This window comes from Staurois parvus, unplaced genomic scaffold, assembly GCF_062004578.1.
Source record: "Staurois parvus isolate SC_StPar_1 unplaced genomic scaffold, SC_StPar_1.0 ptg001215l, whole genome shotgun sequence".
Taxonomy (NCBI): Eukaryota; Metazoa; Chordata; class Amphibia; order Anura; family Ranidae; genus Staurois; species Staurois parvus.
Genome location: NW_028319011.1, coordinates 1,499,495 through 1,524,621, shown reverse-complemented (window position 1 = coordinate 1,524,621; position 25,127 = coordinate 1,499,495). Strand labels below are relative to the sequence as shown.

Sequence of the window (25,127 nt, the reverse complement as noted above, 5' to 3'; positions counted from 1 at the left end):
CTCCAGACTTCCCTTGACAATCACGAGTTGTACATGAATACACACACTTCTGGGAAGGTAATTCTTTCCAGATATGTTACATACAGTCAGGTCAATAAATATTGGGACATCGACACAATTCTAACATTTTTGGCTCTATACACCACCACAATGGATTTGAAATGAAACAAACAAGATGTGCTTTAAATGCACACTGGCAGCTTTAATTTGAGGGTTTTTACATCCAAATCAGGTGAACGGTGTAGGAATTACAACAGTTTTCTACATTTTCTGCAAATTAAACACAATTTTTATAGGTTGGCAATTTTATGCTTAATTTAGAGTTTATTTGTACATATATAATACATTATTTCTTGGGATTATTGTTACTAATTATATATTGAAGTTAATGTAGTGGATACATAGTGTATTCTGCAGCGATATAAAATGTACTTCACGGTATTACTTTATATCAGGGGTCTCCAAACCACAGCCCGCGGGCCACATGCTGCTGGCTACAAGATGTTATCTGACCCACAGCTGATGTGCACAGTCTCTGCTCTGATGGGGTCCCTGATGTAAGGGGGGACTGCTCTGTGAGGGGCCATTCTGATGGACGCTCTGATGTAAGAGTGGCTATGATGGGGGCCCTAATGTAAGAGGGGACTTTGATGTAAGAGGGGACACTGATGGGGACTAAGAGGGAATCTGATGGGGGCTCTAATAGGGACTTTGATATAATGGGGCTCTGATGGGGACCCTGATGTAAGGGGGGACTCTGATGGGAAATTTGATGTAAGAGGGGGCTTTGATGGGACATTTGATGTAAGGGGGCTCTGATGGGAACCCTAAAGTGAGAGGGGACTCTGATGAAGACCCTGATGTAAGGGGGACTCTGATGGGAAATGTGATGTAAGAAGGGGCTCTGATGGGAACCCTGATGTAAGGGAAAACTCTGATGGGGACCCTGATGTAAGATGGGACTCTGATAGGGACCCTGAAGTGAGATGGGATTCTGATGAGGTCCCTGATGTACATTTGCAAGAAAAAGTATGTGAACCCCTTGGGATTACATGGAGTTTTGCATGAATTGGGCATAAAATGTGCTCTGAACGTCATCTAAGTCACAAAAATAGAAGAACACAGTCTGCTGAACATAATACTACACAAACATTAGATGTTGGCATGGTTTAATTGCACATAATATGTAAACATTCACAGTGCAGGGAGGAAAAAGTATGTGAGGCCCTAGCTTAATGACTTCTCCCAGAGCTAATTGGAGACAGGAGTGGGCCAACCTTGACTCCAATCAGTGTGATGATATTGGATGTGTTGCTGACAGCTGTCCTGCCCTTAAAAAACACACACCTGTTTTGGGTTTACTGGTTTCAAGAAGCAATGTCTGATGTGAACCATGCCTCGCAGAAAAGAGCTCTCAGAAGACCTACGATCAAGAATTGTTGACTTGCGTGAAGCCTGGAAAGGGTTACAAAAGTATCTCCTAAAGCCTTGATGTTCATGTGTCCACGGTAAGACAGACTCTACAAATGGAGAAAGTTTAGCACTGTTGCTACTCTCCCTAGGCGTGGTCGTCCTGTAAAAATGACTGCAAGAGCACAGCGCAGAATGCTGCATGAGGTAAAGAAGAATCCCAGAGTGTCAGCTAAAGACCATTGTCATTGATGAGAAAATGAATTCCAGAGTTTATCAAGACATTTTGCAGGAAAATGATTGGGACTCTGGTTTAAAAGAAACTCTTATGGGGACCCTGATACAAAGGGGACTTTGATGAGAATAGTGCAGAATGGGTGTATTTTTGTTTGACCTTTATTAATGGCTCAGGTTTAGTTGAAATGTCTTTGCTTTGCTTTAGTGAAGTTCTTTCTCTGTTGTGAATCATATTGTGCCAATTACAAAAAAAACTCAAAGGAAAATGGATCCATTCTCTTGTAACTCATATATTTTTTTAGCCCGCAGATATTGGCCCTCGTACTGAAAAGTTCAGAGATCCCTTTATATGATTTGGACATTGATAGCTTAGTAACGATTTCCTGACATTTCTATTGGTTAGCGGTGAGATGAACTATTATTCTCCTGTATGGTATATATACTACCGAGTTGTCTTCACACATTGAAGTCTATGATGCTCACAATCTATAAGGGGAAAGCACATTTTAAATTCATGAGATTTGTCATAAAATAATAAAAAATGAATGAATAAATAATGAAATATAACATCAATTTCCACATTTATAAAGATTCCTGCAGGTGTATTATTTGTATTTTGAATACCTGGGATCTACTTTCCTGACAATGAGATGTTGTGATGATTGTACACATTTAGTAGAGGTATACCTAGTGGGAGAGGAAAGAAGAAAAAAAAAGGGGGGGAGGGGAGTAAGGGGGAGTGGAAGGGGAGAGGATGGTTTGTCTTGTTCAGGTGGGGTGGGGACTGATCTAGCCTGAATTCCATACTAACTTATGGGCCTTCTATGTTCATCTAGAGATAATAACTCCTTTCTGGGGGGCTCAGCATAGAATTCTTATGTCCATCAGTCAATTTCCACCTTTATAATAATTCCTGCTGGTGAATTATTTGTATTTTGAATTCATGGGATCTCCTCTCCTGACAATGGGATGTTGTGATGGTTGCACACATTGAGATACATGGCAATCTGCATAACAGGCACTGTTTATGAACAAGGCTCCAGGCCTCCCTCACCATGGTTGGGGTTGTTGAGTTATAAATGAAGGTTGGAGGCACACAGGGAGTGGAGATCATTCATGGAGGGGGAGGAGTGTGTGTTTCCCCCCTGATGGGATACATCAGGAGAACATTGGGGTTTTTATGAATTACTTTAGACTTCTGACATGTACTATTTACTGTGATCAAGATTCAGGCTGAGAAGTGAGACTCCTCAAGGCACATTATGGAAAGTCACTTTCATAAAAGTAATGGAACTGATCACAGGAATGGTGTCAGAATTGTCAAATTAGCCATAAATATTCCATGTTCTTGTGTAAATGGTAAACTGAGAATACTTCCTACAATCAGATACAAATGTGTTGAGATGTAATGGATCTCCTTTAGATCTACTAACAACCATGTAGTGCAAGGGGCTTGCCTGATTGGATGCTTCTCGGCCTTTTGGCTAAGATCAAGTGTAGTATCTGTTCTTATCAGTGTCCAGTGGGGGTGCTCCCGGCCATTCTAGCTTTGCGGGGATGGCTGTTGTATAGTACCCTCACTGGTATGATGGGGGTCCGGAAGGCTGGACCGGAGGGACAGAAACCAGGGAGCGCCATGATTCGTTCTGGGGCCTTGGGAGTAATTCCTCTGGGAAAGCTGGAAAGACCCAGTACCTCCTGATTCGGACGGATCTACCTTGGTCTGGCCAGGGGCTGGGGACGCAAAAAGTCCGCAAACTCAGTGCCCCCTGGGGAAGACGCTCTCAGGAGTGTCACTAGTAACACTTGGGTGTGGGACCCCACGGTGTGAAGATGACACATGGCCACTGTTTTTCACTTCTTTTTGCACAGCGCCCTAAGGACCAGGCCTTTTGGCCAAGTCCAGGGCAATTTTTGCTATGGGCCTCAGGGCCTGGTCTGTGCACGATTTGGCACGGTACCACTTTTTTATTTTCTATTTATTTAATTTATTTCACCTCCCACGTTTGTCACTTTTTTCTTTCGCTTATGTGTGTGTTTTTCACGGATGGAGGGTGTGGGTCCTCGGGCCTATCCTGAAGTCTAGGGGGAGGATGTGTGGCCTTTTGGTTCCTTCCTCCCCTGATCCCTAGGGGGTTTTCTCTTCGGGAGAACCCCCTTGCCTAGTACTGGATGTCCGGCTTCGGCTGGATATAAGGAACGGTGGTCCACCAGGCCTTTTGGCCAGGAGGACCAAATGGGAACCTTGTCCCCGTCAGGAGCTTCGTGCCCCGGGGGATAAGGTGAACGGTCCAACCCTTTCGGGGGTAGGACAAACACACCCCTAAGTGCACTTTTTCGTGTGGTGTTCGCACTTGCACATTTTTTGTGATCACTTACGGGTTTTTTCGTTGTAGTTTGCACGTTTCCGGACTTAAAAAAACAAAAAAAAAAAACCTTTTGCAGAAAGTCCGCAAACTCAGTGTCCCCTGAGGAAGACGCTCTCAGGGGTGCCATTAGTAACACCTGGGTGTGGGACCCCACAGTGTGAAGTTGGCACATGGTCACTGTTTTTACACTCTTTTTGCACAGCGCCCTAAGGACCAGGCCTTTTGGCTAGGACCAGGGCAATTTTTGCTACAGGCCTCAGGGCCTGGTCTGTGCACAATTTGGCACGGTACCACTTTTTTATTTTCTATTTATTTAATTTATTTCACCTCCCACGTTTGTCACTTTTTTCTTTCGCTTATGTGTGTGTTTTCACGGATGGAGGGTGTGGGTCCTCGGGCCTATCCTGAAGTCTAGGGGGAGGATGTGTGGCCTTTTGGTTCCTTCCTCCCCTGATCCCTAGGGGGTTTTCTCTCCGGGAGAGCCCCCTGGCCTAGTACTGGATGTCCGGCTTCGGCTGGACATAAGGAACGGTGGTCCACCAGGCCTTTTGGCTAGGAGGACCAAATGGGAACCTTGTCCCTGTCAGGAGCTTCGTGCCCCGGGGGATCAGGGTAACGGTCCAACTCCTCCGGGGGTAGGACAAACACACCCCTAAGTGCACTTTTTCGTGTGGTGTTCGCACTTGCACATTTTTTGTGATCGCTTACGGGTTTTTCGTTGTAGTTTGCACGTTTGCGGACTTAAAAAAAAAAACAAAAAAAAAAACCTGTTGTTCCCTGTAGACCCCAGCACCTCCAAAGCCCCGAACACACAATGAGAAAATTGGACGAATGATTGTCTGTTTTTTTTTGCATTCTAGCCTCCATATGAAAAACGAAGAGGTTAGGAAAACTCTCCTAAGACAAGACAGGATCCTTTAGAGCAGCGGTTCTCAACCTGGGGGTCGCGACCTCTTTGGGGGTCGAACGACGCTTCCACAGGGGTCGCCTAAGACCATCGGAAAACACATATTTCCGATGGTCTTAGGAACCGAGACACCGCTCCTCGCCGCCGCCGCCACCTCCAGGTGTGGGCGGGATGACATGCAGCCCCTGTCATCTGGACACACCTCGAGATCAATCCTCGCCTGTGATTGGCCACCGGCACTGTAGCTCAGGAGAGGCACACAGGCGGCCAATCACCGGCAAGGAGGTGGAGCTTGGAGAAGAGGAGCCGAGCGGCACCGCGAAGATCGAGCGAGTGAAGAGGAGGAGAGCGGCCGGAGAAGGAAGACATCTGACAGGTAAGTGTCGGTACCATGGGAGAGGGAGGGAGCGAGCGAGCCCAGGCTGGAGCAGGGGTCTGCAAGGTAAGTATCATTGGTGTCAGTGGGAATAGTGCCCCATCATTGGTGTCACTAATACCAATGATGGGGCACTATTCCTCCCACTGACACCAACGATGGGACACTATTCCTCCCACTGACACCAACGATGGGACACTATTCCTCCCACTGACACCAACGATGGGGCACTATTCCTCCCCCCACTGACACCAACGATGGGGCACTATTCCTCCCCCCACTGACACCAACGATGAGGCACGATTCCTCCCCCAAATGACACCAACGATGAGGCACGATTCCTCCCCCAAATGACACCAATGACGGGGCACTATTCCTCCCACTGACACCAATGACGGGACACTATTCCCCCCCACTGATACCAATGACGGGGCACTATTCCTCCCACTTACACCAAGGATGGGGCACTATTCCTCCCCCCACTGACACCAAGGATGGGGCAGTATTCCTCCCCCCACTGACACCAAGGATGGGGCAGTATTCCTCCCCCCACTGACACCAAGGATGGGGCAGTATTCCTCCCCCCACTGACACCAAGGATGGGGTAGTATTCCTCCCCCCACTGACACCAAGGATGGGGCAGTATTCCTCCCCCCACTGACACCTATTATGGGGCACTATTCCTCCCCCCACTGACACCTATGATGGGGCACTATTCCTCCCCCCACTTACACCTATGATGGGGCACTATTCCTCCCCCCACTGACACCTATGATGGGGCACTATTCCTCCTCCCACTGACACCTATGATGGGGCACTATTCCTCCCACTGATACCGATGATGGGGCACTATTCCTCCCACTGATACCGATGATGAGGCACTATTCCTCCCACTGACACCGATGATGGGGCACTATTCCTCCCACTGACACCGATGACGGGGCACTATTCCTCCCACTGACACCGATGACGGGGCACTATTCCTCCCACTGACACCGATGACGGGGCACTATTCCCCCCACTGATACCGATGACGGGGCACTATTCCTCCTACTTACACCAATGACGGGGCACTATTCCTCCCACTGACACCAATGACGGGACACTATTCCCCCCCACTGATACCAATGACGGGGCACTATTCCTCCCACTTACACCAATGATGGGGTACTATTCCTCCCACTGACACCAATGATGGGGCACTATTCCTCCCACTGATACCAATGATGGGGCACTATTCCTCCCACTGATACCAATGATGGGGCACTATTCCTCCCACTGATACCAATGATGGGGCACTATTCCTCCCACTGACACCAATGATGGGACACTATTCCTCCCACTGATACCAATGATGGGGCACTATTCCTCCCACTGACACCAATGACGAGGCACTATTCCTCCCACTGACACCAATGACGGGGCACTATTCCTACCACTGATACCAATGACGGGGCACTATTCCTCCCACTGATACCAATGACGGGGCACTATTTCTCCCACTGACACCAATGACGGGGCACTATTCCTCCCACTGACACCAATGACGGGGCACTATTCCTCCCACTGACACCAATGACGGGGCACTATTCCTCCCACTGACACCAATGAAGGGGGCACTATTCCTCCCACTGACACCAATGACGGGGCACTATTCCTCCCACTGATACCAATGATGGGGCACTATTCCTCCCACTGACACCAATGACGTGGCACTATTCCTCCCACTGACACCAATGACGGGGCACTATTCCTCCCACTGATACCAATGACGGGGCACTATTCCTCCCACTGACACCAATGACGTGGCACTATTCCTCCTACTGCAAAATTACAGTTATGAAGTAGCAACGAAAATTATTTTATGGTTGGGGGTCACCACAACATGAGGAACTGTATTAAGGGGTCGCGGCGTTAGAAAGGTTGAGAACCACTGCTTTAGAGATACTACATCTAAGGGATGTGGACTATTATCTTACCATGTGGTGTGAAATATAACACCGAAACTCCATTAACGGTATCCTTACATCTTTTGATATTACAATTAGGAACTGTTCAAAGCTTTTCGAAAATTCTCTAAGGAAGTTTTTTTTTTTCTATCATACTTCTCTGCTTGTGACTGTCCAGGGACATCCTTATTTCAAAAAGATTTTTGATACAATATTCTATACCTGTGGCCTACCATGGCTTTCAAAAAGGGTTGTTTTAAATGCAACTCTTTAAAGCTTAAGTGATTTTAATTGAAGATGATCTTTTTTGCAATACAAAATAAAGATTTTTTTTTTCTTTTTATATATTTTCATTTTAGATATGTGGTCATAATACTTTCTAAACAAGAATGAAGGTAAAAAAAATCCAAAATGTTAAATTGTCACCTGGAGAGGTACAGAGGGGAAATCATCATCCAATGGGACAAGCTGTTCTAATGACAACTGTCTAAAGCTGGCCGTACTCTAGTAGATTTTCAAACTAATGTTTGAATGGCATTCTTCAACATATTGAATGTAACAAACAAATGTTCATACAAAGATACTTCAAAATTTCTTTTGCTTTTAACAGTTGATTTTGGAATGAATACATTTTCCTGAACAAAAAAATCACATACACTGTTAGAGATTAGTTTTTGTTTTATTTTAAACATTTTCTATCCTGCTCCTTTCAATTTTGTAGTCACTGCAGTCAAAACAAATGTTGATTCACTCCACTAAATCTAGCCATAGATGGGTAGAATTTAAATGACAATTCTTGGGAAAAGAAGGTTCTAAAGGTCATTTGTTTTTCTAATCATTAGTGCGGACAAATTGCTGTTCATTTTTGACCGCAGTGATGAGAAAATTCGAAGGAGTAGGATGGAAATGTTTCTTGAACAAACAAATTCCTAACGCCTAGTATATATGATGAGAAAATCGGACAAACAAACCTACAAGTGTAAAATTAAAACCTTGTCACATATTGTCAAAAACCAAACCCTTTTATTCTTTTTTAACCTCTCCTCACATTTTAACCTCCCAGCTTCATGTCTCTTGATTCCTGTAGTTGCCCCATGCTCTTGGCTCTCAGTTTCCACACAAATCCCATCCGATCTTGAACACTTAGGACGAAATGCTTTGAGAAACCCACCTGGACTATCTACAGCCATCTCACCCTGCTAGCCATTCCTTACCTGTCCTCAATCATGCAAAAGTGGCTGATGGACATTCTAGTCCTAGACACTGATGATAGGAGGGAGATGTGGGACCTTCCTTCCATGCATTTAGTCTCCATAAAGGATAAACTTATTGCATTTAAAAAGATACTTAGAGCTGATGACACCTTATACACGCTCCACGTGAGGCTTTCCTCAATCTCTTGGCCGGGGTGCTCTACAACTACTCACTGGGGGATTCTCACACATGTCTTCTAGTCCTGCCTGGCTGTCATGCAATACTGGCAGGACGTAATAAATGTTGTTGATGGGATAACTCATAACTGCTTTTCTCCCTCTCTATGGATCTGCCTGGTTGAGGACTTACGTGAATTTGCAATTCCGGGTAGGGGGCACGCACGCCTTAACCACACCACCATTGCAGGCCTTAGCTGTTGACCACCGAGTCCAGGCCGGTGATTCCCCCACCATCACCCAGAGATCACCAAGTATCGCTGATGGGAGAGGTCTGTATGCAAAAAATATAGATCTCTCCCCTGTCAGCTCCTGCACACTGCTTTGTATTGCAAGAGCAGAGCCATACAAAGCAATGTGCTGACACAAGCGCACACACAAGGTGCACAGTTAACCCTTTGATCGCCCCAGATGTTAACCCCTTCCTGCCCAGTGCTATTAGTACAGTGTCAGTGCTTTTTATTAACACTGATCACTGTATTGGTGTTACTGGGGATGTCAGTGGCAGTTAGTCAGTCCCCCCCAGTGTCGGAATGCCTGTTGCAGTCCCGCTATTACTAGAAGAAAAAAAATAAATATCAGTATCCATACCGCCATTGTAAATGCTATAACTTTCATGTAAACCAATTAATTTACACGTATTGGGATTTTTTTTTTTAGCAAAGCCATGTCGCAGAATACATTTTGGCCGAAATTTATGACGAAATTTATGACGAAATGTGATTTTTTTAAAAAAAATTTCTACTGGACATGTTTAATAGCAAAAAGTAAAAAATATTGTTTTTTTCTTAAAATTGTCAGTCTTTTTTTGATTACAGTGCAAAAAAATAAAACCCGCAGAGCCCAACAAATACCCCCAAAAGAAAGCTTCATTTGTGTGGGAAAAAAAAGACATACATTTCATGTGGTTGCAGCATTGCATGACCGTGCAATTGTCAGTTAAAGTAACGCAGCGCTGTATTGCAAAAAATGGCCTGGTCAGGAAGGGGGGGGGGGATCCTCTGAAGGGCGAGGGGTTAAAATCAAGCAGACTAATTTGCTCCAGCCTTTTTTTTCTCTCTTTCACTTTCTCTCTTCTCCTCTTTCTCTCCTGTGCTTTCTGACTTATTGCTCTTTCCTATCTCTTTGTCTCTCTTTTTGTTTAACCCCCCTGGCGGTATGATGATTTCAGATTTTTGGTGCTGAAAGCGGTACCATTATTTTGCATGGAAATATGTAGTTTTTTTATTGCAGGCTGTAATTTTTAGGAATAACTCACTGAAATCTGTCCGAACAAGAGTCTATTAAACATCCCGGGTAGGATAAAATTTGAAACACGAAATCATAAATTATAATTTAATAAATAATCATAAAAAATAATAATATAATAATAATACATTTAATTCAATAATATAATCAAACCAAAAACACTGATATTTGAAATAGAGCGCCAAGTTCGCACATCGCTGAGCAAAGTCGCAAAATCGTTTTCAGTGTCTGATGACGAATTTCCCCCACGAATCATTATCACTCAATTCTGCAAGTGGTTCTGATTTACTATCACTGTTCTCTAGCTGATCTAAACCTGCTTTTGACCTAAAGGGACGCTTTTTGGACGCCATGGACTTTTCTAAGTTTACAGGCGGAAAGAACAGACAAAATACAGGCAGGGCACAGGACAAAGCACTCGGGACAAAATGTATGTGAAATGGGTTGAAACAGCAATGTTTTACTATGTAAAATTTGTTTGGAAAAAAATGACTTTTTTTTAAATTTTCAAATTTCCCGCGGGTTCCGGCACCCGTACTTCCCGACGTCACAGGGACCGGAACACAGAAGCCGGATGCCGGCATCGGCAGGAGGAGATGGCTGGGGACGCTGCAGGGGACACATTGCGGGAGCGTAGGACAAGGTAAGCTCTGCAGGGAATCCCTATGCAGCGCCGCATGGTAAGCCCGAGTGTAGCTCGGCGTTACCGCTTTTGGTACTGAAATTTTACCCCGAGCTACACTCGGGAATACCGCCAGGGGGGTTAAACTACAGGGGGGTTTTGACATTTGTGTGTGCACTGAGTTGCCCTGTACACTGCCTTGGGATTGCATTTTCCCTGTACTACTTTGGAATTTATACATGCTTGTATCGCTTTTGATACCGTTCTTCTGTATTTTGTGTATGTTTATATGGATACATGATACGTGTCTTCTGCTGTTCCGTTGTTTTAAGTAAAAATAGAATTTGAAAAAAAAATAAAATCAAGCAAACTAAATCTTTCAAATGACAAACACATTTTCTGAGAATTTTCGTACAAAGTTCCTATTCCTAGCCTTCCTATTCCTTCTGTACTGAAATGTATTGTAATTGTATTGTCTCCCTTCTATTGTAAAGTGCTGAGCAAACTGTTGGCGCTATATAAATCCTGTATTATAATAATAATAGTAATAAAAAAGTTGCCTAAAAATTTTTGTTCAGAATTCTATTCATTTATGGTCAGCCTAAAAAACATTCAGAACACAAACATTTTCGAATTAGGTTCTACATAGAAACATAGAAAAATGACAGCAGAAATAAGTCTGAGCGGTCCATTGAGTCTGCCTGTTTTTTTTGTTTTTATTTAAACTTGTTTTTTTATTTGTGTTGTGTATTTTTTTCCCTCTTCTTTCTTTCTTTCTTTTTTTTTTTTAACTTTCTTTGTCTGAGTATAGATCTATGCTTGTCCCAAGCATGTTTGAAGCCATTTACTTTAGAGGAACTCACTACCTAGAAAAGTGAGGGCAGAAAAGGACTGAGTGGTCCATCAGGTCTGACCAGTTTTTTTTTGTTTGTTTTTTGGGAGGGGGGGGTTGTTTTGTTTTTGCCCCAAGCATGTTTTTAAGCCATTTACTGTTGACTTGCTCACTGTCTCTTTTGGGAGTTTCTTTCAAACATCAACTACCCTTTCAGTAAAATAATACTGTCTAAGGTTAGTTTTGAACTTTCCTCCTCCAGTTGAAGGTCATGTCCCGTGTTCCTGATCTTGGCTTCATAATGAAAATCCTGCCCTCCTGAGCCTTATTCACCCCTTTCATGTGTTTAAAGGTTTCAATCATGTCTCCCCTTTCCCTTCTTTCCTGCAGACAGACTGTACATATTAAGTTTCTGAAGCTGCTCTTGATATGTTTTATCTCCCAGACCTTTCACAATTTGTTTTACCCATCTCTGGACTGGTTCTATCTTATCAATATCTTTTTGTAAGTGAGGTCTCCAGAAATGGACACATGGGGGGGGGGGGGGGGATATTTGCTAAAACTGGAGCACTCCGAATATGGTGCAGCTGTGCATGGTAGCCAATCGGCTTCTAACTTCAGCTTGTTCAATTAGGCTGCATTCACACTTGAGTGTTTTGTAGTTCCAAGCTCCAAAAAAGCTCAAACTTAAAAAAATCAATTGTTCTCTATGGTGCCTGTCTGCTCAATCAGGTGTGAACAGGCACCATAGAGAACAATTGATTTTTGAAAAGTTTGAGCTTCTTTGGAGCTTAGAGTTTCAAGCTACAAAATGCTCAAGTGTGAATGCAGCCTTAAGCTTAGGCAATAAAACCTGAAAGCGGATTGGTTACGAAGCAGAGTTGCACCAGATGCTGACTGGTTATGATGCAGAGTTGCACCAGATGCTGACTGGTTATGATGCAGAGTTGCACCAGATGCTGACTGGTTATGATGCAGAGTTGCACCAGATTTTACATTTAGTAAACAACCCCCAATATTCTGGTCAGGTTCTACAAGTGTATGGCCAGCTTAAGAGTAGATTTCCATTCTTTTGGAAAGATGTCCTGTGTTGTCTAGATCAGGGGTCTCCAGACTATGACCCTCCAGGTGTTGAGGAACTGCAAGTTCCATGAGGCCTTGCAAATCTTTGACAGCCACAGCCAAGACCTCCAGAGTCAGAAGCATGATGGAACTTGTAGTACTTCAACACCTGGAGGGCCATAGTTTGGAGACCCTTGGTCTATAGTATAGGAAGTGAAAAGAAATCTTTTCACCATTTTCTACTCTATCCAAATTTTTTAAAAAAGGTTTTACTTTTTATACATTTTTATATTAGGTTTTGGACAAAGTGTGGAAGATCTTCCATTAATGAAGGCAGACAGTAAGACATCTGGACAAAAGGTTTTACCCCGATCCCACTCCATCCAAAACTCTGCTTCCTCTTCAGACTAAATTCATTTTCCACTTTTACAATAAACAGTTTTGGCCGGAGTTACTTGACTTTATTAAAGGCAAATAGGCTGTTCACTTTGCAGGATAATATACTCCAAGTGTGATGAGTGAGGTGAACTGGATGGACTTTTGTCTTTTTCAGCCAGACTAAGGCTGGCCATACATTATACAATTTTCTGTTCAATTTCTGCCCAATTTCCTTTATATTTACCTTCAACTATGTAGTGCAAGGGCTTGCTTAATTGGATACAATTGAAAGTGTTGTTTAGGTTTGACCTCATATTATATAGTGTTTGGTAAGTCTGAAGCAAAATTCTCAAGAAAATTGTATAATGTATGGCCAACCTTTGGCTGGCCATATATCATACAATTTTCTTCAGGATTTGGGTTTAGATTTACCAGAAAACTTAAACACTTTCAATTGTATCCAATTAGGCAGGCCCTTGCACCACATAGTTGATGATAAATCTAAAGAAAATTGAGCAGAAATTGTAAGGAAATTGTAAGTCTATACAATATTAGGCTGGCCATACATTTTACAATTTTCTTGAGATTTTTGGTTTAGATTTACCAAAAATAATAAATATAATAGAAGGTCAAACTTAACAACACTTTCAATTGTATCCAAGTAGGTGGGCCCTTGCACTACACAGTTGAAAAAAATACTAAAGAAAATTGGGCAGAAATTGGACAGAAAATTATATAATGTATGGCCAGCCTATCTATGTAACTATGAATCTCTGGACTTCCATCATTCAATCATGTGTATGCGAAAATACAGTTTTTAAAAAATATTATTCTTACACATGGTTGGGTTTTTTTTGCAAAGTGAATTTTTACCATATTCACGAAGTTAAAGGAAAATTCCCTTGCAAAGTGACCACCTGTTTGCCTTTAGCAAGTCAACCCCCATTGCACCCAGTTCTGGAGACCTCACTTACAAAAAGATACAGATAAGACAGTTCGAGTCCAGAGATGGGAAACAAAAATGGTGAAAGATCTGAAGGACCAAGCATATCAGGAGAGACTTCAGGAACTTAATATGTCCTGCCTGGAGGAAATAATGGAAAGGTTGGACATGACTGAAACCTTTAAATCCATGAAGGTGGTGAATAAGGTTCAGGAGGGCAGGAATTTCAATATGAAGGCAAGATCAAGAACACGAGGACACGGACTGAAACTAGAGGAGGAAAGTTTCGCGTAAACCTTAGAAAGTATTATTGTACAAAAAAAATACAGAACAGACATCCAGCGAAGGTAGAGATCTATACAATTTGAAAAAAGGAAAACAAAAACTCAAAAAAACCCCAAAACAAAACATAGAAAGGTGCACACTTGCTAGATTGCTTTGTCTTTCACCATTCCTTTGTTTCTACCCTTTCAACTTGTAATAAGTAGGATCAGTGGGGTTTATTGACTAAAGCTGGTACGCTCAGAATCTCCAGCACTTCTGCATAGAAACCAATCAGCTTCCAGGTTTTATTTCTAAAGCCTAATTGAACAAGCTGAGGTTAGAATCTGATTGGCTGCCATGCACAGATGCACCAACCAGCTGAACCATCTTTAGTAGATCAACCCCACAGTCACTATAGCCTAATAATGGTCAGTTTTATATAATTCAATTTAATATGTGGCCTTTGTTATTTTCCTTAATTTATATAATAGCAAACAACACATTACACCAGGGTTCCTCAACCATGGTTCCCCCAGAGGTTACTAAGGGTTCCTTGAGCGATGAGCAATTTCTGCCTCTCAGATAAGTTCACTCTGACACCAATGATCTATTTATCTGTAAAGGGGGGGAATTCTTCCCAATGATCATAGATAGCATATAGAGCGGGGGTCTCGAAACTATGGCCCTCCAGGTGTATGGGAACTGTGAGTCCCATGAGGCCTTGCAAGACCCTGACAGCCACAGGCAAGACTCCCAGAGGCAGAGGCATGATGGGACTTGTAGTACTTCAACAGCTGGAGGGCCATAGCTTGGAGAAAATTGTTCCGACTCACCTAATGGGGTTTATTTACTAAAATCAGACTCCCTTCTGCATAGAAACCAATCAGCTTCCAGGTTTCATTGCCAAAGCTTCATTGAACAAGCTGAGGTTAGAAGCTGATTGGTTTCTATGCAGAAGGGAGTCTGATTTTGGACTCTCCAGCTTTAGTAAATAAACCCCAATGTGTCATGAGTTGTATATATAGCAATTATTAGCAAGGGTTCCCTGAGACCACAGCATTTTCTCAAGGGATCCTCTGCATTGAAAAGGTTCAGAAAGGCTGCATTACTGAAAAAAATGTAAATTTTCAGGAGCTGAGCTCCACTTGGAATCTATCCATTAATAATAGATTATATTATCTGAAATGTGGCACCTAATGGTAACAATTGTGCCATGCCAGCAGCTCCAAAATTAATTTCCCCGTATTTATAAACTGACAAAAGTATTTTAATATACATTTTGCTTGATACAGTATATTTATCATTGCTGGGTATATAATTCCCTAGATGTTTTCTCCTGCTCCGCGTTCTTTCTCCACTGTGTTCACCAATTGCAGATTGTTCCGGGAAATATTGAGCTGCAATACATGTCCTTATTTATAACATATAAGATAGTAAATTCAAGGTATGTCTATCATAGATTTAAAATAGCCATTTTATTACTGGGGTGTCAAATGTTTTAAAAACATTTCTGCTACAAGCAAGAGAAATAAAGTAGCTTCAAAACTGATCCCCATTACCCCTAAACCAATAAGTAATATGGCTTATTTAACTCTCATTAATAATACATATGTAATGCCCATTAACCCCTTGCCTACCAGGCACTTATACCCCCTTCCTTACCAGGCCAATTTTCAGCTTTCAGCGCTGCCGCACTTTGATTGACAATTGCGCGGTCATGCAACATTGTACCCATATGAAATTTTGATCATTTTTTTCTCACAAATAGAGCTTTCTTTTGGTGGTATTTAATCGCCACTGGGCGCTTTACTTTTTGCGCTATAAAAAAAAAAGTGCAAAAAATTTGAAAAAAAAAAGTTTATTTGTTTCTTTTATAAAATTTTTCAAACAGGTATTTTTTCTCCTTCACTGATGTGCGTTGATGAGGCAGCACTGATGGGCACTGATAGGCGGCACTGATGGGCACTGATAGGCAGCACTAAAGGGCACTGATAGGCAGTACTAATGAGGTGGCACGGATAGGCGGCACTGATAGACAGCACTAATTAGGGGTCACGGATAGGCGGCACTGATATGCAGCACTGATAGGCGGCACTGATAGGTGACACTGATTATGGGTACTGATAGACGGCACTGACTGGCATCACTGCTGGGCACTGACTGGCGGCACTGACTGGCACAATCCCTGGGCACTGACTGGTGGCACTGACTGGCAGCACTGCTGGGCTGCACTGGTGGGTGGGCATAGGTGGGTGGCACTGGTGGGCACAGGAGGGTGGGCACAGGTGGGTGGCACTGCTGGGCACAGGTAGGTGGCACTTCTGGGCACAGGTAGGTGGCACTGCAGAGTGGCACAGGTGGGTGCACTGCTGGGCACAGGTGGGGGCACTGCTGGGCACGGGTGGGCGGAGCTAGTGGGCGCACTGCTGGGCGGAACCTGCGGGTCTCACTGCTGGGCACCGATCATCAGGGCACTGATCATCAGTGCCCTGATGGTCGGTGCCGATCCCCGCTCTGACAACTGCCGGTTCTCGGCAGTACTTTCCTCACGATCTGACAGCGTGAGGAAAGTGCAGCCGAGAACCGGCACTTGCATTTCCCTGTGATCAGCGTGTCAATGGACACCGCTGATCACGTGGTAAAAGGCCGGTATGATCGGCCTTTTACTACATCTCGTGATCAGCTGTGTCCGTAGGACACAGCGATCACGGAGATCGCCGGGTGCGCGCCCCCTGGCAGGAGAGAGCGTTCTGGGGGGACGTCATATGACGTCCACCCAGAACTGGCCGGCCGCAGTGCAGCCGTCATTCAGCTATCTGCGGTCGGCAGGTAGTTAAATAAGAATTATTAATCAATTATTATGTACATAGTTACATAGTTAGTCTTGTTGAAAAAAGACAAAAGTCCATCCAGTTCAACCATTAAAAAAAAACAAAAACTATTTAGTCATAGTTACCCATTCCGTGTTAATTTGGTTATTATTAATACACCTCCCATGTTTAAAAGTCTAAAATATTATAAAATAATAAATCAAACAAACAGAAAACAATTGCAAATTTGTGTAAAAAGGCCAATTCTAATTTAATGAATGTACTCCCTAAATTAAAAGATCCTCCAAGAAAGTTACCTTTCCAAGTTTAAAAAATAAAAGTAATTACCAATTTGCAAATTGTCAGAACATCACAGGAGGGGCAGAGACAACACTCCAATAGGTTGATTTTTGTATTTTGTATATTCATGTATACTTAGACTTATACACAATTTTGATAAAAAAAGAACTCCAGCTAAAATCTTAGCACACCTGATAGGGGATCCTACCGTTTCTCACTCTATATAAAGCAAACATTTTTAATTTTGTACATATATTATCCATGTAAAATATAACCATTTATGATAATAGGGGCAGATCCGGGGAAATTATTTGTCTGTATTATAAATAGGCCGTAAGGATCGGTTACCCTGACCCGTAATAGATTTGTGTGAATTTGCTGTGCCGGCCTACGCCTCTAATGTCTTCTCACTCTTTGCAGGTCCTAAAAGATCCACTAAAGCCGCAGGCTAAGGGCAACTACTGGACGGTGGATGTGAGCCGAATTCCTGAGGATGCCATGAAGCTGCAGCATACGAGTGGCACCCGGCAAGAAGCCTACCCTCCTGACCTGGCTCCTTATATCCTGCATGGACAGCCCTACAGATTGTTAAACTTTCACCACCCCCATCTTTCAAACGGAAATACTGTGGTCAGATCAGATGCAGAGGCTGGTCCCTCAGTACAAACCCAACCCCCAAATATAGATCCTGCCGCAACCTTCCCAAACATCTTCTGGAACCTTCCAACATTATATTCACAATATGTGCCCCCTAATGTGGTGGCCCCTCCCAGCATACTCCCTCTCCTGCTTTACCCCAACTTCCCCTTTTCCTCTCGATATAACTACATGCCTACCCCATACTCAAGCTCCACCTATGCGGAGCGGAGGGATGTTTACACTCCCAGTCTGATGCCCCCAATGCCTCCCCCGCCCAGAACTTCCTCTTCAGATTTCCCTCCCCATAATACAGTCTTTGACATCCCCCACAACATGGGGGCTACATGCATACTCAAAATGTCTATGGGCCACAATTTTCTCAGGGTGGGGTGTACCCAGGGTACAGACCTAATTATTACTGATTGGCCAGTTGCTGAGACAAGGCTGGTCTTGGGCTAGTCACTTTTGCCTCAAGGACTAGCTGCACTTCAAGTCTTACCCAATGATGTTGGCACCCAACATGGCACATGGCCCAGCGGAGGTGGCATCAAACATGACCTACAGTCCAAAGGCATTAGTCAAAGATGTATATATCATAGTCATTTTCTATCATGTCTGTCTATTTTTACTTAAAATAAATTTGAATTTGTTTTTTAATCTCAAGTGATATCAAAGCTTTGTTTCGTTTTTTTTAAATAACAAACATGTCATACTTACCTTCTCTGTGCAGTGGTGTTGCACAGAGCAGCCCGGATCCTCTGCTCAGGTCCCCCACTGGTGCTCATGGCTTCTCCCCCTTGACCAGTGCCCCCAATAGTAAGCCTTTTGCTAGGGGGGCACTGGTGCGTGCTCACTCCTGAGCCCCACTCTGTGCATTCATAAGATACATAGAGCTGCGACTTGGTCCCACCCCCACTCTCTCCTCATTGGCTCACTGGCTGTGATTGACAGCAATGGGAGCCAATGGCTCCAGCTGCTGTGTTTCAGTCAATGAGAAGAAAGACATGGGACCCGTGTACATCGCTGGATCAAGAGGGGGCTCAGGTGAGTATTGGGGGGGGGCTGAGGGGGGAGCAACACACAGAAGGCTTTTTACCTTCAAGCATAGAATGCATAAAGGTACAAATCCTTCAGCCTTCACAACCAGTTTAACTTTATCATCAGTGTTGTAATTCTCTAGTTATATACTCTGTAAAAAGTACTGGAAGATAAGATAGGTACTTTAGGGGGCGTGGTTTGCCGCAAGCTGTGATGGCCGCTTAGTCCCGGAACTCCCGCCGGCCGGAACGTGCTTTAGCCTTGCACTGCGGGGACGGGTGAGACAGGCTCTCCCAGCTATGGGGAAATCAGACCGGATGACCTCCGATGCCCGGTCATGGTCCCCACGGGGACCAAATCACCAGGGAAGACATATAAAGGAGCTCTTCCGCTCCCAACAGAAGGAAGGGCCGCAGCCTTCTCCCTCTCCCTCTCTATCCCCCTCCTCCGCTCCCCCTGCAGCCGCAGACATGGCCAGCTCTCTCTGCTCTGCCACGCACTCAGCACCAGACACAGTTCCCCAGCACGATCTCTCCTCCGCTACTCAATCCCTATCACTAAGGGATCTTCACACTGTGGCCGCGGACATAAAGGTCACTTTCACTATCGCCCTGAATGACTTACGTGAAGATATCCAGTCATTGGGCTCAAGATTGGATCAGGTGGAGTTCTCTTCCAGACATAATACGTCCGCCATAGCTGATATACAGCAACAGTCAGCGCTACACACTTCTACTATCCGTGAATTTTACAGGCATATTGATGATCTGGTCAACCGTGGACGCAGACATAATATTAGACTCCACGGCCTACCAGAATCAGTGGAATCAAATGATATTCCTAGGGCGGTAGTAGCCATTTTTAATGACCTCCTCGGTCGCCCCCCAGCAACCCCGATTGACCTTGAGCGTGTGCACAGGGCGATCCGTCCTGGTGGGGAGACACAGACCCACCCAGAGATATCATCTTCTGCCTTGTCAGTTTTCCTCTCACAGAGGATATCCTTAGTGCCAGGGACAGAAGACATCTCTTTTATGAGGGGGCAGAAATAAATCTATTTCAGGACTTATCCAGTATGACCTTGCGCCAAAGGTGAGAATTGCACCCCTTACTGGATACCCTCTGCTCACGCAATATTCCTTACAGATGGCGGTTTCCCTTCTGCCTCTGTGCACAAGCCAGCGGGCGCACCTCCAACTTAGAGTCCCCGAAGATTTGCCCACCTTCTGCACTTTCTTGGATATCCCACTGATCGACCTGCCTGACTGGTATAGGTCCATGAGGTTGCCGTCTGCTCAAGACACGAGTCATGAAGCTAGTGCAATGGACTGGCAAAGCCAACTCCCCCGCAGACGCCGCTCAGTCCCATCAACTCCTCCGAAACTCCCTGGAGGGGGCTCCGCAGCCACCTCCAGCCCGATGGCTTCACCGGCGCTTAGGAAGCCGCAACATGAAGTCTAGCAACCCTACATCCGCCCATACTCCTGATCCTCCTGCGCACTCTCCAACAGGTGACAGACACTTACTATTAATTCTCACGTCTCATTACTGCCTTGCTCCAAGAGTTTTTGCTGTCTCTCTACCTCCCTTACAATGCTCACTGGACTTCCATTTCTTAAATATCCTATACACTTGCACAGTATGTAACCAACACTCCAGAAGGTCCACTCGCAGTCACTGACCCTTGTATACTCTATGGGCCTTTCTCCTCCTTCTTTCCCTTCCACGGGGAAAAGTATTAACCATGCTGCAGTAAGCTCTGCCTCCCGCCTCGGAGAACCAATCCCAAACTCTACCTCCGCAGCTAGTACCGGAGCAGTCCTGGTCCCACTACGGGACCTTTTGCATCCATCTGGTGACTGAATCTGATGGGAGATATTATGCCACGGTGCAGGTGCAGGATGCCAGTGATCTTTCGATTGTCGGCTTAATAGACACTGGATCCCAAGCAACCATCATGTCACAGGAACATTTTGACAAAGTGGCGAATGTCATGCCCACCAAGCCGAGACTTAAAAGCTTTGACAGCTCATTGATTGGTGTAGGTGGAGACCCGTTACAAGTCACGGGTACCGCCTGGCTTAAACTGAAACTGGGTAATAAGGAACTGAGACACCCCGTCATCATTGCTAGCATATCACAGCACCACATGATAATTGGGATGGACTTCCTAAAAAGGCTGAACACCATAGTTGACTGTGTGAACCAAGTCCTGTGGTCACAGGTAAATACCCCAATTAAATATGGGAAACTTAAAACTCCCCATTCCCGACAACACTGCCACCTGGTGGAAGAAAGGCCTGGATCATTAGAAATCCATTTCAGGAACAGCCAACTTCCTGATGTAACGGTTATCAAACCTGATGACCATAACCCTATCAGAAGAGATGAGGAACACATTTTTAGAATTCCCCAAGATAAAAGATATTTCCCTCCAAGATGACATCCTTACGATATCTTTTCATCAGGAGGATAAACCAAGAAAAGGGGGAGATCATACCCAATTCTTGACAGGTATTGAAAGGGTTAACAGCGACTTGTTTATCCCCATCCGGATAAATGGTCTTAATAGGTCAAAATATGCCAAACTAGATTTGAGACAGGAACACAGCTTTGTAAGCCATGGGTTGATAAAACACCTGACCGAAATGGAAATGATCCGTTTCTCCACACCTCAGCGTCATTGGATTTCAGACTCCCTTGATGACTCTGATGATCACAATTCAATGGCTAGGTGTCTATTAAACATCACTGTAGGAAACAAAACAGCCACCCATGTGTTCCTAGTCTTGGATAATCCCCAAACTAAAATTTATTTTGGCAACGATATATTACATCGCTTTGCAATGCAAGTCGACCTAATTAATGACTGTTTATGGAGTCGACTAAAGGGGGACCCCGAAAAATACCAAAATCTGGACTTAGCTTTAAAATCCCAGCAACAGATGCCTTATGCTGTTGAAGTCCAGGTAGCCCAAAAGATTACAATTCCTAAGGGCATAAATAATTTCATACTCCCCATCCAAGTTAAAAAGGGACATAGACTGAAGGGGTCAGATGCATTAGTATGCCTCTCCCATAAAATGCAGGGGGAGGGACTGAACATTACACACACGCCCCTAGTCAACACACATCAATCCCCGATGTACATTTACATACATAATCTGTCCAATCAGGACATCGTCTTACCCAAAGAGACCCTTATTGGTCTAGCGGTAGAGACTGAATATTATACCTTTGGGGTTACTAACCAGGTGATTGGACTCATCCCCGATGAATATTTGTCGGAGGAACAATTAATTGAACAAACATTCCATTCATTACCAGAGGGTATTTTCACCATAGAGTCCATTTATCCATTCGATTCTAAAGATGGCACCTGTCGAATCGAAGAGACATCAATTGTCTTTGATCACCCAATCAAAGAACAAGAGTACCCCAAAGAACCTGGATGGCAGGAGAACACACACACACATCACATACCCAATGACCTCACCACGAAACTTGAAGAGGCATATGAGATAGGTCAGCCGGAAAGCTTTCCTGGATTCAAGGAGTTAGTGGAAGAGATGGTGGCCCTCGCCGACGCGTGTGCCAGTGATCTCGACCGACAATTGCTCCGAGAGCTTCTCCTTGAATTCCAAGAGATCTTTGCCAAGGATTCTTACGATTGTGGGACTACTGACCTACACATCGCTAGGATCCAAACAGATCCAGATGCCCCACCAGTATTCGTAAGACAGTATAGGTTACCATTAGCTTCCTATGAATCTCTAGCTGAGATTATCAGGAAGTTACATGAAAGGGGTATAATTAGGCCCATCCACAGCTCCTACAACCACCCGATCCTGGGTATCTTAAAACCCAATGGACAATGGCGTTTGTGCGCTGATCTCCGTCAGCTAAACAAACGTGTGTACATGTCAGGATGGCCTGTCCCATACATAGACCAGTGTCTCGCCCAGCTCCAAGGATCCCAAGTTTTCACAGCCTTGGATTGTGCACAGGGGTATTGGACCATAAAGGTGAGTGAGGAAGACCAATACAAACTGGCCTTCAGTTTTGGGAATCGACAATATTGTTGGGTACGAATGCCTTTCGGATTCATAAATTCCGGACATGAATTTGCTGTGTTCATGCACAAGGCCATGCCAGACGCCTTCGAAAGGGGGACGTTGGCATATGTGGACGATATCCTGATCAAAAGTACTGATATGGCCAAACACATTACAGAACTTCGGCATGTCCTGGGCCAATTAAAAGCAGCAGGAGTTAAACTGTCCTTACAAAAAGCCCAGTGGTGTCGCACGAAGGTAAACTTCCTAGGCCATGAAGTTACTGCTGAAGGTTTGAACCCACAAAAGAAGAAAGTTGAGGCGGTTCTGAACTGTAAAGTCCCTACTAACCTTAAAGAATTGAGATCATTCCTAGGTATGGTAAACTACTCGCGTAAGTTTATTGACAATTACGCCGAGATAAGCAAGCCACTGCTTCACCTACTGAAGAAGGATGTCGAATGGTCGTGGGGTAAGAAACAGGAGGACGCCATGAAGGAATTAAAGGAACGTCTCACACAAGCGCCGTGTCTCGGATATCCCGAAGGGGGTAAAAATTTCTATCTAGAGACAGGGTTTACGCAGGTAAGTATGAGTTCTGTTCTTTACCAGAAACGTGATGATGTCAGTAAGGTGATTGCCTATGCCAGTAAAACTTTGTCCCCGGTTGAAGTAAAGTTCAGTGACTGTGAAAAAGCTCTATTGTCCACCGTGTGGGCATTACAGAATTTTCGCAGTTACATTCAGGGAGAGAGAATCATTGTTGAAACGGCACACCAGCCTTTACAGTATTTAAAGAGTGAACGTATCAAGGGAGGAAATGTGTCTAATAGCCGCATCACTGCTTGGACTTTGTCTTTGCAAGGGTGGCCTCTTGAAATTCGGTACAAACAGAACAAGGAAAGTCCAGTAGCCCAGGGCCTAGCCGAGCTCCATGATTGTTCCGCAACTACGCCTGTTATGGAGGCCCCGGACACTGACTTTCTGGAAGAACAACTGTTCTCTCCCTACAAGGTTTACGATGAAGAATACTGTAAACAGCTGCCGTGTGTATATGTGGATGGTTGTGCTTTTCATCACAAGGATGGGGAACAGCTCCAACTAGTGGCAGGTATTGGAATCGTTTGGACCCAAGGTGTCACCCCAATTTCTGTGGGATACAAACTTGGACCAAAAAGCAGTCAGGTTGCTGAACTTACTGCAATTCTTAGAGCAGTTGAGATGGCTATAGAGTTCAACATCAGAGAGTGTGCCATCATAACCGATTCCAATTATGTCAGGAATAGTTTTGTGGAGTATTTCCCTAGGTGGAAGCGAAACAACATGAACAAGAGTAATCACAAACCCGTGAAACATGGTAAGCTCTTTTGTCACATCGATGAACTGGTAAGGTCCAATGATCTCACCCTGCACTTCAAGAAGACCAAAGGCCACTCCAAGGTTCTAGGTGCCGAGAAAGAAGGGAACGATCTGGCCGATTCTCTAGCCAAGGAAGGGGCAATCACCGGTGAACTGATAGACATTGACCAATTTTTAGGTACCGTACAGATTGAAGCTGTCACCAGGCAACAGGCCAGAACAGATGGTGATCCAAATGCATTACAATGGAGTCACGATTCTCCTAGTGAGGATTTAATTACTGCCCAAAAAGAAGACCCAATAATTGGCTTGTTTTATAGTCATATAGAAGATCCCAACCAAAATCCCATAAATAAGGAAGTATGTAGTGGGAAGGAGGATTTACGTATCTTAATGAAATCCAAATCCCAATTCTCTTTATACCAGGGATTGTTGATACGAACCTCAAAGGGTGGCGTACAACAATGGGTCGTCCCACTTAAATTTAGAGGTTTGATGCTACAGCATGCCCATGATGCTCCCACTTCCGGTCATCGTGGAGAGAAGATCACGTATGAGATCCTGCGGGATTATGCCTACTGGCCTCATATGTTACGTGATGTGAAGGAATACTGCCAAGGTTGCCTAATATGTCCCCAATTTCAACCTACCAAGCCAACTCACAGAGCACCTCTCCAGAAGAGGGGGATATGTATGCCTTGGTCAGACCTTCAGATGGATTTTATTGGGCCAGTAACAAAATCTTCACGAGGAAATCGGTATATGTTAACAGTTACATGTTTATTCACCAAGTATGTCGAATGTATACCAGCACCAAATAATAGCTCCGAGACATGTGCTGCATTACTAATAAATCATGTATTTTCCCGTTTTGGTTTACCTCAGAGGATAGAGTCTGA

At 44.3% G+C, this 25,127-nt stretch overlaps 1 pseudogene; it reads left to right on the top strand.

Moving 5' to 3' along the window:
• Window positions 1-3,111: 3,111 nt before the first annotated feature.
• LOC149438133 (U2 spliceosomal RNA) lies at window positions 3,112-3,227 on the top strand (annotated as a pseudogene).
• The last annotated feature ends 21,900 nt before the right edge of the window (window positions 3,228-25,127 follow it).